This window comes from Carya illinoinensis, chromosome 2, assembly GCF_018687715.1.
Source record: "Carya illinoinensis cultivar Pawnee chromosome 2, C.illinoinensisPawnee_v1, whole genome shotgun sequence".
Lineage (NCBI taxonomy): Eukaryota > Viridiplantae > Streptophyta > Magnoliopsida > Fagales > Juglandaceae > Carya > Carya illinoinensis.
Window position 1 is genome coordinate 20,494,835 of NC_056753.1, and position 14,385 is coordinate 20,509,219.

Genomic DNA, 14,385 nt, shown 5'->3' on the forward strand with positions numbered 1-14,385 from the left:
AAAATTAATTATTTTAAAAAGTTTAATTTTAGTTGATTGCATTTCATAAAATAATAATAACTATATCATTTTGTTTGTTAAAAATACTCTCGATTTATAATAGAGTTATTTTTTGTGTTTTTATTATTCTTTTTATAATATTTATAGTGGTTTAAGGATATTTTTAATGAAAATATTATTTTTATAAATTACTTTATAAAAATATTATTAATTTAAAATATAGTTAAAAAATTATATAAATTATTGTAAAAACAAAGTTAAGTGTCCAAGTTTTCCGAACTTAGCCTCGTTTGTTTTCACAATTAAAAATTAAAATTTTAAAAACTTTTCAAAGTTTTCGTACTGTCAGAAGTTTTACAAAAATAAACACACATTTTGATCTACTAGTTTTCATCTCAAAAGATCTCAAGTTTCTTCTCAAATTTTTATTTCAAAAAATCTCAAGTTTCTTCTCAAATTTTCATTTCAAAAAATCTCAAGTTTTCATCTAAAAAAATTACAGCATTGGTAAATAAATAAATAAAGGAAGTAGCCAAAAAAAAAAAGACAAAATGGTTAAAAATAAAGGAAGTAGAAAAAAAATCACCATTGGTAGATAAATAAACAAAGAAAGCAGCAAAATAAAATCACCATTAGTAAATAAATAAACAAAATAAGCAGAAAAGAAAAACAAAAACAAAATTGACTAAATGGTTAATAAAAAAGGAAACATCAAAAAAAAAAATACATCATTGATAAATAAATAAACAAATGAAGCAACAACAAAAAAAAAAAGACCAAATGGTTTCTCTCAGTTAAAAATAAAAAGGAATCAGCGAAAAAAAATACATCATTGGTAAATAAATAAACAAAGAAAACAGAAAAAAAAAAAGAAGTAGAAAAATAAAAATAAAAAATTGCAGCATTGGTAAATAAATAAAATATTATAAAAAGTATTACAAGTACTTATAGGTCCCATCATATTACTAACTATAACAAAGTCAAACTGATCTCATCTCATCTCTAAAAACAAATACATATTTCATCTATTTTCATCTTATCTCATCTCATCTCAACATATCTCAAAAAATTTTATCTCATTTCATCTCTAAAAGTAAATATATATTTCATCTAATATCATCTTATCTCATCTTATCTTAATATATTTAAAAAAAATTTATCTTATTTTATCTCATATTATCTCCGAACCAAAGAGTGAACAATGTGGACCGAATCAAACATTGGGGCGCAGCCCCTCCACGTATACACTCTGATCTTATTATTTTATTAGAGGTAATAAATTTAAACATAAATAACTTTCTATGATTCAATCAAATAGGTTGAATTTATTTTGTAATAAAAAGAATTTTAAAATATATTGAATCACGCCAATGATTTTTTATTTGTACAAGATTCTGACTAGAGTTGACTTATATAAAATTAAACTGTTTCATCTCATATAATCATTATAATTTTCTTAAATTTTCAGATAAAATATAATAAAATATTTAACTTTTTTAAATTTTAAAATAAAATTAATATTAAAAAATTATATTATAACAATACTTTATTTAACTTTCAATATCACATTCTTTTTCATCTGAACCATATAACTAAACAAGGCATATATATATATGAATGAATTAGAGAAGATAAATTCATATATAATTCTCTCATTGTAACTATTTATTTTTTAACTTTGGCAATTACTCTACTCAGTTTTCTTGTTATTTTCTTTGGATGTGTAAATCGATCGAGTCCGATGGGTAATGGATCGAAATTTTCATCATTTTCTCCAGTCTGGATCAGATCGAATATCCATATGGATCAAATCGGACTGGTAGTTAGTCCGATCCAGTGAGTCCGTTTGGTCTGGCAAATTAATTTTTTTCTTTTTTTCAAATAAATTAATAAAAAATTATTTAAATTACTAAATTAAAATTAAGTGAATTATTAATATAGATTATGTAACTAACTCATCAAAAAAATATTTTATATAGTCAATGATAATAAATTAGATAAAAATTACATCTTTAATTTATATAATTATTATATAAAAATAGTATATTAAATTATTAAAAATATTTAAAAATATATATATAGAAATTCAGTCCATTCAATCTGGTCCGGTCCAAAATTTATAAACCTCTAAACTAAACTAAATAGTCTCGATTCACAATTTATGAGACTGAGACCACCAACTGGTCTAAAGTTTGGTCTAATCCAGTCGGTTTATCGATTATATATATATACATACATATATATGTATATGAATCCTAAGAATTTATATCCAAATTCTAATATTAGAGTTAGAGAAATATACACATGTAATATATCCCTCATAAGCGAAAGTGGTTGTTACTCTTTCCTTTTCTTTTCTCTCCCATTCAAGAATCAAGAGAAGAGTATATAAAAAGAAAATGGAATCAAGAGCAAAGTAGGTCACGTCTTGATTTGATTTATAAAGTTAATCTACATACAATCTTTATTTAGAGACTAGTTATATAAGCCTATATAATTATATTTAAAAAGATTTTAAAATTACAATTATATGCTTTTTTAAAATAATATTTTTTTTTTCTTTTTATCCTCAGTTATTAATGAAACTGTACATGTAGTTTTCACTCTGAATTGTAAATAAAATTTCTCTTAAAAAAAAAGCAAAAATTCAAAAGAATGAAAAGCATGGCGATTTGCCCACCACAAGGAAACAACTGCACTAAGATTTGACACGTATGTTCTATTTGATTGTCGGACCTCGAGAACGAATTTAAATGGAAGATCCAAATGATGTCTATTATGCATAGAATGCTAAATATAGAACAAATATTTACATCTTATTCAAAACTTTTTTTTTCTTAATATAATAATATAGTTTTCTGACTGAACAATAAAATAGATATAGAACATTATTCTTTTTTAATAATAAAAAAAATCATTCATTCAAGTCCTTACATCTTATATAATAAAATAAAAATAGAATATAAATGTGGTTTATAAAGACTTGAATAAGAGAGAGAGTGAAAACACCATATTGTCAATGGGAAATGTACCTGTACGTTTTTCTGGCCACATTCATGACGGCAGGGACCCGCACTTTCAATAAAAAGAAGAAAGTATCTCAAATTCTTAATAATTTAAAAATAAAAATATAAAGTGTATTTATCAGAAAAGTTAACGATGATCATTTCATACGGTATCAACTCCAACCCAATACAGCTTCAACCACTAGGAATGTGGCCTTGATCATATGGTGCCTTTGCGAGCCCATGCCACTGCCCAGAAAGCGAAGGGACAACTTTTTCTCGGAACTCTTCTATTTTTTTCCTGCTTTTGCTGCCTTTCTTTCTATTATCATTTGTTGTTGTTCCACTTTGAATACTTTTTGCCATAACTTCAAAAAAGAAGAGGTAAAGGATCTACTACAATTGGAAGTATTGCTTTTGAAGTATAGAAAATTCTTCTTGTCATTTTACACTTCACACATCACATTTATTTTAATTTTTTTTTCATTTTTTCTATAATAAATATGTAGTGTGTGGATGATAAATAAAATAATTCAATTAGTTTAATAAGAATAAAATGAAATAAAAAATAAAAAAATAAAACATAATATTTTAATATATAAAATGTGTGGTGTAGAATGATGTGTAACATTTCTCTCAAAGTATAGATAGGTAAAATCCAAACAATTATATGAGACGCGTGAGGACCACCGGGAAAAAAATATCCGCTAAAGGCATGTGACATGATTAGCATAACCTCCCACTTTCAAAATAAAGATATGGAGTTCAAAACCTCCCTCCCTCAAATATAGCAGCACTAGTGGTGGAATCAACTTAGCTAACTTTTGGTCAAACTTTAGTTACGTTGCATAAAAACTTACTGCAATAGACTCGACATATTTATAGAATTTCTAATTTTTGTAATTTTTATTGGTCAAATTTGGCAACCCAAGTTGTTGGCTAAATATTATTTTGAACATAAAAAATTCATCTTTCCACTTGCTATTCGTTTCGTGCGAGCTCCACAACTCAACCAACAAATATCTTTTTCTCAAAAGCATGAAACTCATTTCGCCCGAGGGGTAAGTTTGAAAAGGTTGGCTTTACTGTAAGAGATTTTGTTGGGATTCGACTCCATATTTGATGGTTGAAATATAAAGCTGTTATTAATGTGTGTTGATATCATATATTTGATAACTTTTAATTTGTTAGTTTTCAAGATATTAGTGAAAACATGTATCATTTGAAAAAATATAATCATTGTAAAAACAAAATTGTTAAAAAATTATATCCATTGAAATAATATGAATGTTAAAAAATTAATGTGTACTTTTTTAATAACGAATAAATATTTAAATTATAATTAGAATTAAAATAAATAAAAATATAAAAATCAATATTTTAATATAATAATGATAGATTTAGAGAGTTTGTTATTTAGTGTTATTGAAAAGTGACTAGCTAATTTAGTAAATTTTTTAGTCAAATTTTAGCCAAACTTTGGCTAAATCATTACTAATGCTCCAAGACATAAGATTTATTAGATCTCGTTTGGTTAACCAGTTCATGTGAAATAAAATTAGATATTTTAATAGTAGTGATATTTTTTAGTTAAGATAAGATGAGATGAGATGGTTTGTAAAAAAGTGTATATTTGGATAATAAGATGAAATGAGATGGATTTAATTTTTTTGAAAATTTGATAAAGTAGTAGGTCCCACAAATTATTGAAAAGTATTTTTAATTATTGGGTACAAAATATTATGAATATATTAAAAATACATAATATCTGTTATTAATTTAAAAACTTATAAATATTTTAACTTTCCCAAAATATATTTTTTTGTGATTGGCTGTAATTATTTCAATATTCTCAAATATGAACGCATTTCTTTGCTAAACAAAATTATTCTAATTATGACCTATTTATTATATTATATTTTATGAAATTCAAAATTTTTTTTCTAATTATATATTACAATAAAATAAAAATTTCTAATACATAGTGATGCATATTAAAAATGGGGTACTTATTTTTTTTTTATTCCAATCTATTAGTTTCAAATTTTCAAATAAAACCCCAAACTACTGCCACCTTCAGTATTCCAAAAAATATCAATAGCATTGTTAATTTTTATTATTCTAATTGTAACCTATTGACTATTCTATATTTTAGGAAAAGCAAAATATTTTTATTGTAAATTTGTAATCATATATAACAATAAAATTGATTATTGTAATATATAATTATATTTATTCCTAATCTCCTAATGTTGAAAGGGCATAGTATAGGCATGACTGTTTGGTTACTATAGTGCACTGTATTGAAATTTGAAAGACGAGCAAACGAGACTTTAAAATTTTCATCTCAAACTCAAAATTCTCATCTCATCATTACAACTTTTTCAAATTTCTATATAAAATATAATAAATAATTTAACTTTTTCTTAACTTTTTTAAATCCCAAAACAATAATAATATTAAAATATAATATTTTAATATTTAATCTTAAACTCAAAATTTTCATCTCACTTACCAAGCAGAACCTTATCGTTTGTTTATATAGACAAACCAACCGTATCAACTTAGATGAGATAATCTAGTCATCCAAACCGGGTCTTATTATTTTGTCAAGTGATACTAAAATAAAATTTAAATAATTAAATATAACTCTTCTAAAAAACTTATTATTGTTATAAATGAATTTATATAACCATATTTAGTCATCAATTAAAACCGTCCTTAACCGTCAATTAAAACTTAGGTTATACCTAAATTGCTTTGTACTCCTATATATATATATATATGTGTGTGTGTGTGTGTGTGTATCATTCAACGTTTTCAATATTGAATAATCATACGCATTCTTTCATCTCTCTTTCTTTCTCTCTCTCTCTTTGTCTTTCCTTCTCTCTCTTTTCATTAGTTTCATAACACGTTATCAACACGAGATTCTGTTGATTCTGAAGTTAGTGGTCTTCTACTTCAAGTAAGTTTTTCAATATATTATTTGCAATCCGCAAGGTGAGTATTAAATATTATATTATTTATTATTACTTGATAAAATTATACCTTTATTCACATAATCTACATCTCAGTGATATCTATGGTGAATTAAAATTTTCATAATTTACATCTCAGTTATATTTGTGGTCAATTTTTAGTCATATAGTTTATATACAAGTTCTATTTATCTTTTTTATACTTGTTATGAATTATTGATAATAAGATTTATTTCGGAATAGAAATGAAGCATCCCTGAAGGATCGCCCTAAACTAATAATTTTATTGAATATCTTATAATAAAAGATCTATTTATCATGTGAGATAGTTTAAGGGAGTAATACATGTACTAAAAGATCAGGATTCTCCCAAAAACTCGTTATGATTAATACACCTGAAGTTGCATAATTGAAATTATGTAGAGAAAAGCCACTAAAGAATTTCTGTTTAAAATGAATGTCTCAAATGTGCTCCTGAAGTAGTAATATCAAGTGCGAAAGTTTATAAGATATTCTAAACTTATATCTTGTCTTCTAGTGGCTGAGCAAAATAATAAGTTTTTGTTAAGAAATCATTAGTCATGTCCTACTAGTTTCACATCATTCCCTGAAGTGAATGGTATTGGATTTATATCATTCTCATAAGCGAATGGTGCATTTTTCAAACAAACCAATAACTTGAGTGTGATAATGAATATTTGTATAGTACTTCTATGATTTTGGGCTAGAAGCTCGTATTGGAAAAACTACTAGCTTTCTCTTTGAGATGATATTATACAAATATTGAATCAAATATTATGATGCATCAAAAGTGATATGATTCAAAATATTTGTATATTTTTCATGATTAACTTGATCATTCGAAATCAATTACGATAAGCCGAATAATTTTTATATAGACGTCTATAAAAGAACCAAAAGATTTTTTTACTATAAAGTCTTCCCACCATGAGCGAAAAGAAAAATTTGTTAAAAGCAAATAAAATGAAACAATTCGACGTTATTTTGATTATCATAGGTGAACTGGAAGTTCAGATGATAATTAATTTATGGATGCAATAAAATAAAAATGTCTCATATTCTAGCTGCTAAAATCCCAGTGAAGATTGAAGTCCTCGTAGGTCAATTAAGAAATTTAGCAGTCTAATGAACATAAGACATGTCTAAAAGTGTGGGAGACCTATTGATACAAAAGATAAAGCATCCCGAAAAAGAAAAGCACAAAGAAAAAAAATTGATGCTCCTGAAGAGGCCGTACCTACAAAACAAACAATAAGATCCATCTAAACTTTCTGTACAAAATTCTCTCAGGATAAAAATTCCTGAAGAGTATAATCTTCCTTAATAGTACCTCTTGAAGATGTTTGTCATGAAATGTCTTCCTTTGAAAAGTGACAGGTAACTGAAAATAACGAGATTTTGATATATTTCATGAGTATTGAAGAAATTCTAGATAAAAATAAAACTATTGTAGGCAATATATTTTTATATAAGATGACACTTGAAATTATTAGAAGTAATAAAGAAAGTGAGTCATGAACCGTCGAAAAATACCAGTGTAAAAATATTGACCAAAATAGAAAGAAACAATTCTTGCAGAATTGATATCACTAGTAAAATATGATACATATGGACTTGTAGTCCAAACACCTAAGAGGTGATGCTTATTGAATATAAGTGGGTATTTGTATAAAAGAAATGAAAATGTGATATATAAATCACGAGTCAGTTTCTTGCAGAAATAATATTGATATGCTTTTAAAGTTGATGAAATTATATTGAGGTTTTTATTAACTTGATAGTTACCGAGAGTTTGGGTATGCATGATTAACTGTATATTTATATGGATCACTAGATATGAAATGCATGAAGCATATAGTCCTGAAGTACTTATTCTATCAAGTTTCAAAAATCTTTATATAATTTAAAACAATCCAAACACATGTGGAATAAGCTATTTTTCATATATTTTCGGTATCTAGATTTTTTTTTGAAAGGTAGATCTTGCATTCATTCATTGAAACAAGTTATGAATACAAGGGGGACAATCCCCCAGCAAAATACATTCATCGAGATATGACAGAGCGTGCTTGGCCAGACCATGAGCAACGCCATTGCCCCTCCTTGGTACATGCCTAGTGGACCAGCTACTGAAATTAGAAAGAAAAAGTTTTATATCTCTGACCATAAGGCCAACTGAAGACCAACACTCTTCTATCTGCTGCATTGCCTTGACTATTTCCAACGAATCACCTTCTAACACAATGTGATTGAGACCCAGTTCAGCACAAAGGGATGTAGCTCGAAGAGCAGCAGCTGCCTCCCCGAGTATGGGATCCGGGTACATGGCCTTGCATGCCCACAAAGTAGCTATCAGAAGGCCTTTTGAGTCTCTGATACAACCCCAAGTCCCACCCTTGAGTTTGTCTTATCTACTGCAGCATCCCAGTTTGCTTTGAGCACTCCTAGATGGGAGGGTCCATGTTTGAGGACTCAGATTTTGTTTTGGCTGCTTATCAGCTCTTTGCTCAGCTTCTGATTTAATTAGTGCCACTTTTGCTTGGATCTTTTTGGAGAGCTTATCAGGTGAAGTGAATGAATCCTTGAACACTAGGCAATTTCTTCGATGCCACAAGAGTTTGGTTGTTATTGCCATCTCACACAATACTTCTGAGGGAAATTTCTCAAGCATGGATTCAAGAAGCTCTCTGAAAGACTCAGCAAAGCTACTCATCTTCTGTATTTGTCTCGAGCCTGAATACCATACTCCTTGAGCTAACTTCATGAACAAAGAGCATGGGAAACTATCTTCTCTTCAGTGAGGCAGATGGGGCATAAGGGAGATGTCACCACCTTCTTCTGTAGCAGGTTGAGATTAGTAGGAAGTGACTCCTTTGCTGCTCTCCACAGAAAGGATTTGGTTCCATTAGGAATCCTGATATTCCACAGCCTCTCCCATACCTTAGAACTAGTGTTGTTCTTAGAAGGTTGTCCCAAACCATCCTCCCTCATAGTACCCTGCAGGTGGTAGGCACTTTTTACATAAAACTTTCCATTATTTAAACACCTCCAGGATAGGACATCTTGGCTTCTGCAGGGACTAATAGGCATGTTACAATTAGTTTTGCCTCCTCTTCTAAAAAAATTGAATGGACTACGTCGAGGTTCCACTGCCTGGTCCCTGGGTTGATTAGTTGATCAACTAAAGCCTCCTTGTCTAATACACTCACAGGGGATTGTATCATATAGGAGGATGGCCTTGGCACCCACTTATCAACCCAAATCCTAATATTGTTACCATTGCCTACTCTCCATAATAAGCCTTCTTCAAGAACATGTCTGGCTGCAAGGAAGCTTTTCCATACATAGGAGTTCGAGACTCTCTTTCTGACTGAGAGAAAACTCGAAGTATGATAATATTTTGCTTTAAGGACCTATGCAGCAAGGGAGTTTTGGTCTTGTATGAGCCTCCATCCTTGCTTTGCTAGTAAGGCTAAATTGAACTGTTCAAAGTCCCTCCATCTAGATTAGCTTTTATTGCAGTTTATATAGATAATTTAAATGTCATTGAGGTTCCAGAAAAGCTCATGAAAACTGCACATATTTGAAATACAAAATTAGAATCCTTTCAACTACGAAGGGGAGATGAATAAAATTATTAGTTCTGAAATACCATCTCTTAAATGTAATTAGTATTTCAGATTCATATTACGGTTTTGTAAGAAATGTACATGATTAAAGGAAAAATAAAATGGAGCACACAGAACATCTACCAGAAGATAGAAACACAACGTGAATATTTATGAAATATTATTTTATTATCTTGAAATAAAATTACAGAAATTTGAGATTCTTCGCCTCATTCTTTAAATGATCTTGCTTTTCATAAATTTACATGGCAGCCCTATCTAAAAGAGTAGGCAATCGAAAAGAAGAGTCAAGTAAGGATTTTAAATTCTTATTCTTTTGTTTTATTGCTCCTACTTTCATGTTGGGCTCCAGAAGAAGTCACTGAATGATAGAAATTTTCTCGTTGAGTTTGTTAACCTCACAAATTTTGGATTGTAGTCGTTGAGAAAATGTGATAATGGTTGATGAGTATTGGGTACCGAGACTCACAAGCTCGTAGATAGCATCATCATCTGACTTATTAGTCAGAACATTATTGTATTGCATTATAGTATCTACAGTAAAAACAGAAACAATTGGTGAATGAGATCTAGAATACCTCATATATTGGTCACGAGAAGATTGCTAGGTCATTGCATAATAAGAATACAGAGAAAGATTACAGAGTAAGAATGTAGAATAATTACAGAAAAGTGAAGAAGATGGGATGTGAATAAAGATAAGCTGAATATTTCTTTTATAGAGAAAATTATGAAAGCAAGACAAAATTACATATATTGATAGAAGATACGCTAAACACAGATATCCTATAGTTATTTACTAGGCCGTGAAATTAAAAGCAGCTTGCCCATACTCCCTTAGAAATTTGACTTTTTCAGATATCCACGGTGAGATTAAATGCAACTTGTCCTTATTCTCTAAGTATTTGAACTTTTTCAAATATCCGTTACTGCTGATCTTGAAGATCAAGGGCATACTGCTTTAGCGTCTTGTTCTCCTCCTTCAGTTTCTTGTTTTTATGATTCTTCGTAGACGCAAGTAAGATATTTGATTATTGAGTTGGTTGACCTCATTCATTTTAGCTAATAACCTCTGAGACATGGTCATAACAGAAACAAAATATTAAGTACTAAGAAATCTTGATTCTAAAACGACATCAGAATAACTCATTTCAGAAAAATGAATCTCTACTCCTATCATAAGAGCAACATCCTCAGGTGAGTAAAATGAAGGACATATAGCCCTGCAGCCCCTGACAGCTATAGAAGAGCTGTAAAATCCTACAGTGCTTGTCTGGTCTAAAAAGGTTGCCACCGTTTTTGTTGAATATGGAGAAAAACCCATTTCGTCCTTGTGAAGACAATAAAGAAATTCTTTATCCTGAAGTATCTTATCTCAGTGCAATTAGAACCTTGATGTATCTTGCAAATTACACTCTAGTTGATATTGCATTTTTAGTTAATTTACTTGCAAGATATAATTCCACACCAACTCGAAGACATTGGAATAATATTAAACATATTATTCGTTACCTTCGAGATATAATTGATATGAGATTATTTTATCAACATGGATCAAGTCCACAATTAGTTGGATATGCAGATGTATGTTATTTTTTAGATCCACATAAGAAGATCATTGCAATTCGTGAGGAGAAATGTGAAATTAATGTCAAGCAGATACGGTCAAGTGATAATCTGACAGAGTTATTCACTAAAGCATTACCAGCTGCAACATTTAAGAAGATTATGCAGAGCATTGGAATGCGGAGACTTGAAGAACTATTATCATGTACTTTTCAGGGGAAGTAATGTCTTGAAAACTTGTACTGATTGTACTCTTTTTCCTTTGCTAAGGTTTTATCTCACTGGGTTTTCCTTTGCAAGATTTTAATGAGGCAATCTTAAAACACTTGATGATACACATGAATGTTGTACTCTTTTTCCTTCGCTATTGATTTTTTTTCCATTGGGTTTTTCCTTTATAAGGTTTTAACGAGACATATTTTTTATGTATGGTCATCCAAAGGGGAGTGTTATAAAAGGATTTGTATGACCATGTTTAGTCATCAATTAAGAGCGTCCTTAATCGTCAATTATGACTGCCCTTAGCCATCAATTAAGACTTAAGTTATACCTAAACTCTTTTGTACTTCTATATATATGGGTATCATTCAAGATTTTCAATATTGAATAATTCTACGCATTCTTTCATCTCTCTTTCTTTCTCTCTCTCTATCTTTCCCTCTCTTTCTTTTCATTAGTTTCATAACAATTATAACTTATTAAAATAATAAGGTTAAAAAGTTCTTCAAATAAGAGAAAATATAGATATCCCTAGGTAGGATTGCAAACAATTCGGGTAGGAGTACATGACAGGGAGTTGTGTACCCACAACCATGGTTAGCTACTTGGGTTACCTGACTGGGGTTGTGGGGCCCATAGTCCCCTCACCTATACCCATGCACAAATTACCTGCAATCTAGGCCGTGGATCATAGGAGATCTATATTTTCTCTTATTTGCGTAATCTTTAGGTCTAGTTTGGATAATAAGAACTTTTCATTTCTTTTCATTTTATCTCAATATTTAAATATAAATATTTTTTAATTTTTAAAATTTTCATTTAATCAATATATAATTATTATAAATTTGTCAAACTTTTAAACGAAATAGAAAAAATAATTCAATTTTTTAAATTTCAAAACAAGAATAATGTTAAAAATTTATATTCTAAAAATATTTTAACTTTATAATATATTTATTTAACGTTTTCCCTCTCGTTTTCCAAAACCTTATAAAATATCTTAACTCAAATAATTTCACAAATCATTTTAACTCATCTCACTATCTAAATAATGCCTAATTTTATTATTGTAATAAGATTAGTCTTAGATAAAAAATTTTTTTAAAAAAAAAAGAAAAGAAAAAACACTATGTACTAGATATATTAAAAAATAATTATCTAAGCATAATATTTGATTGCAAGTATTCTTGCACCACTTAAATCCATTGTCCATTTAAAGACCCTCCATTTTAAGCTTGAAAAACCCAAGACCCTATTAATGACAATCAAAGGCAGTGTGCTTCTATGATTAAGACCCCGTTCATAGACATTGCATTAAGACCCCATTCGTAGAGATTGCCAAAGTGGTTTGTAAGATTACTTGTATGAAACCCAAATGGGAGGAAACGTTATTCTCTTATTTCCCTTACTTCAATTTCTTTTATCCTTGGTGTTGATGTATATTATTTTGATTAGAATACAACCTAGATTATGTTGATATATATAGAATACTTCCTTATTTCACTTGGGCTCTTTCTCTATAAATAGGCCATCAAAGTGTACTAAACATTCATCCATAAAATATAGAAATCATTTTCAAATTCAAATTTTACTTATTTTCTTCACAGTATTAGAGCCAGAAGTTCCTTATGGACTCTTAGCTTTTTTCTTTTTTGGCAAGATGTCGCCGCTCGGTACTTTCTAACCTTCATCAATGCTCATTCTAAAATCTAATTTCATAATCAAGTTTGCACGGTTTATATCATCTAATCTGTGAAAGACTTGACCCCATTTGCCATCCCACATGCCACCATGACCCACCACAACGTTTGGCCTCAACACCTTAGTTAGCCACCAGTATTATATTTTTTACAATTTTTGCAACATTTCTTGATAGAACAGACATCACTGAGTTGAACTAGACGAAGATCACTACCAACCAATGACACATAACTATAATATGTGGGCCCAACATAAGGAGATTTTTCTGCGAGGAAGTCGATTGTAGGGTTATGTGTCTAGCAAAATATCTCTGCCTAAGCCTAAAGATGGAGAGACAAGATGTTCTTGCTTCACATCTTGAAGATTGGAATAGTATGCACTGTAAGATACTTTCCTGGTTTATCAACACTTCAATTTCTTTTATTCATAGTTTGTTTTCCCAGCTTGGAAACGCAAAAGTTGCTTGGGATTTTCTAGCATGTCGATACAACTACACTCATGATGTTTTCTTGGAGTTCCAACTTGAGACCAAACTTTATTGAATGCGTCAAGAATCGAGGCAACTTATTTTTTATTTTTATTTTCAAGTAAATAATAATTGGGAACAACTTACTGCTTCATACCCTTAACTGAAGTTCCCTCAAGACATAAAATTATTTGTAGCATATCATGATCGTAAAAAATTTACGCATTTCCTGATGGCACTTCATGAGGATCTGGGCCAACTCGGGCTTCCCATTTACATCATAGACCTCTCTCAACTCTAGAAGCAACTATTTCTGAGCTCATCTTTGAAAAAAAACTGTCATTCCACCATGAGAATGCAATCTTGGATATGGTTTTTGCAACTGCTTTTACAAGTGCTCCAAAACCTTCATCTAGTTGCTCACTTGCAAAGGTTCCCTTCAATTTAGTTCCTGCAAGTATTGCAAAAGGACTGGTTACTCCATTAATGAATGCCACAAGTTACCATACCAAAAGTAACAGGTTGTTGCATCTGCTTCGTCTACGTTTGAATATGCTCTTGAGACTCTATCTCGCACTCCTAATCTCATTGTAGCTAATGTTGATGCACTAATTCACCAAATGTTGTCTTGATCCTCTACTATGTTTTTCTATCACCTCAGGTAAATCTTTGTGGTTCATTGACTCTGCATGTTGTAACCATATAATGGCTAATCCTACCTTGTTTTTCCACAAAACTGTCATTTCTCCTAATCCTGTTATTTGTGTTACTAATGATTCTCACATGTATGACACTCA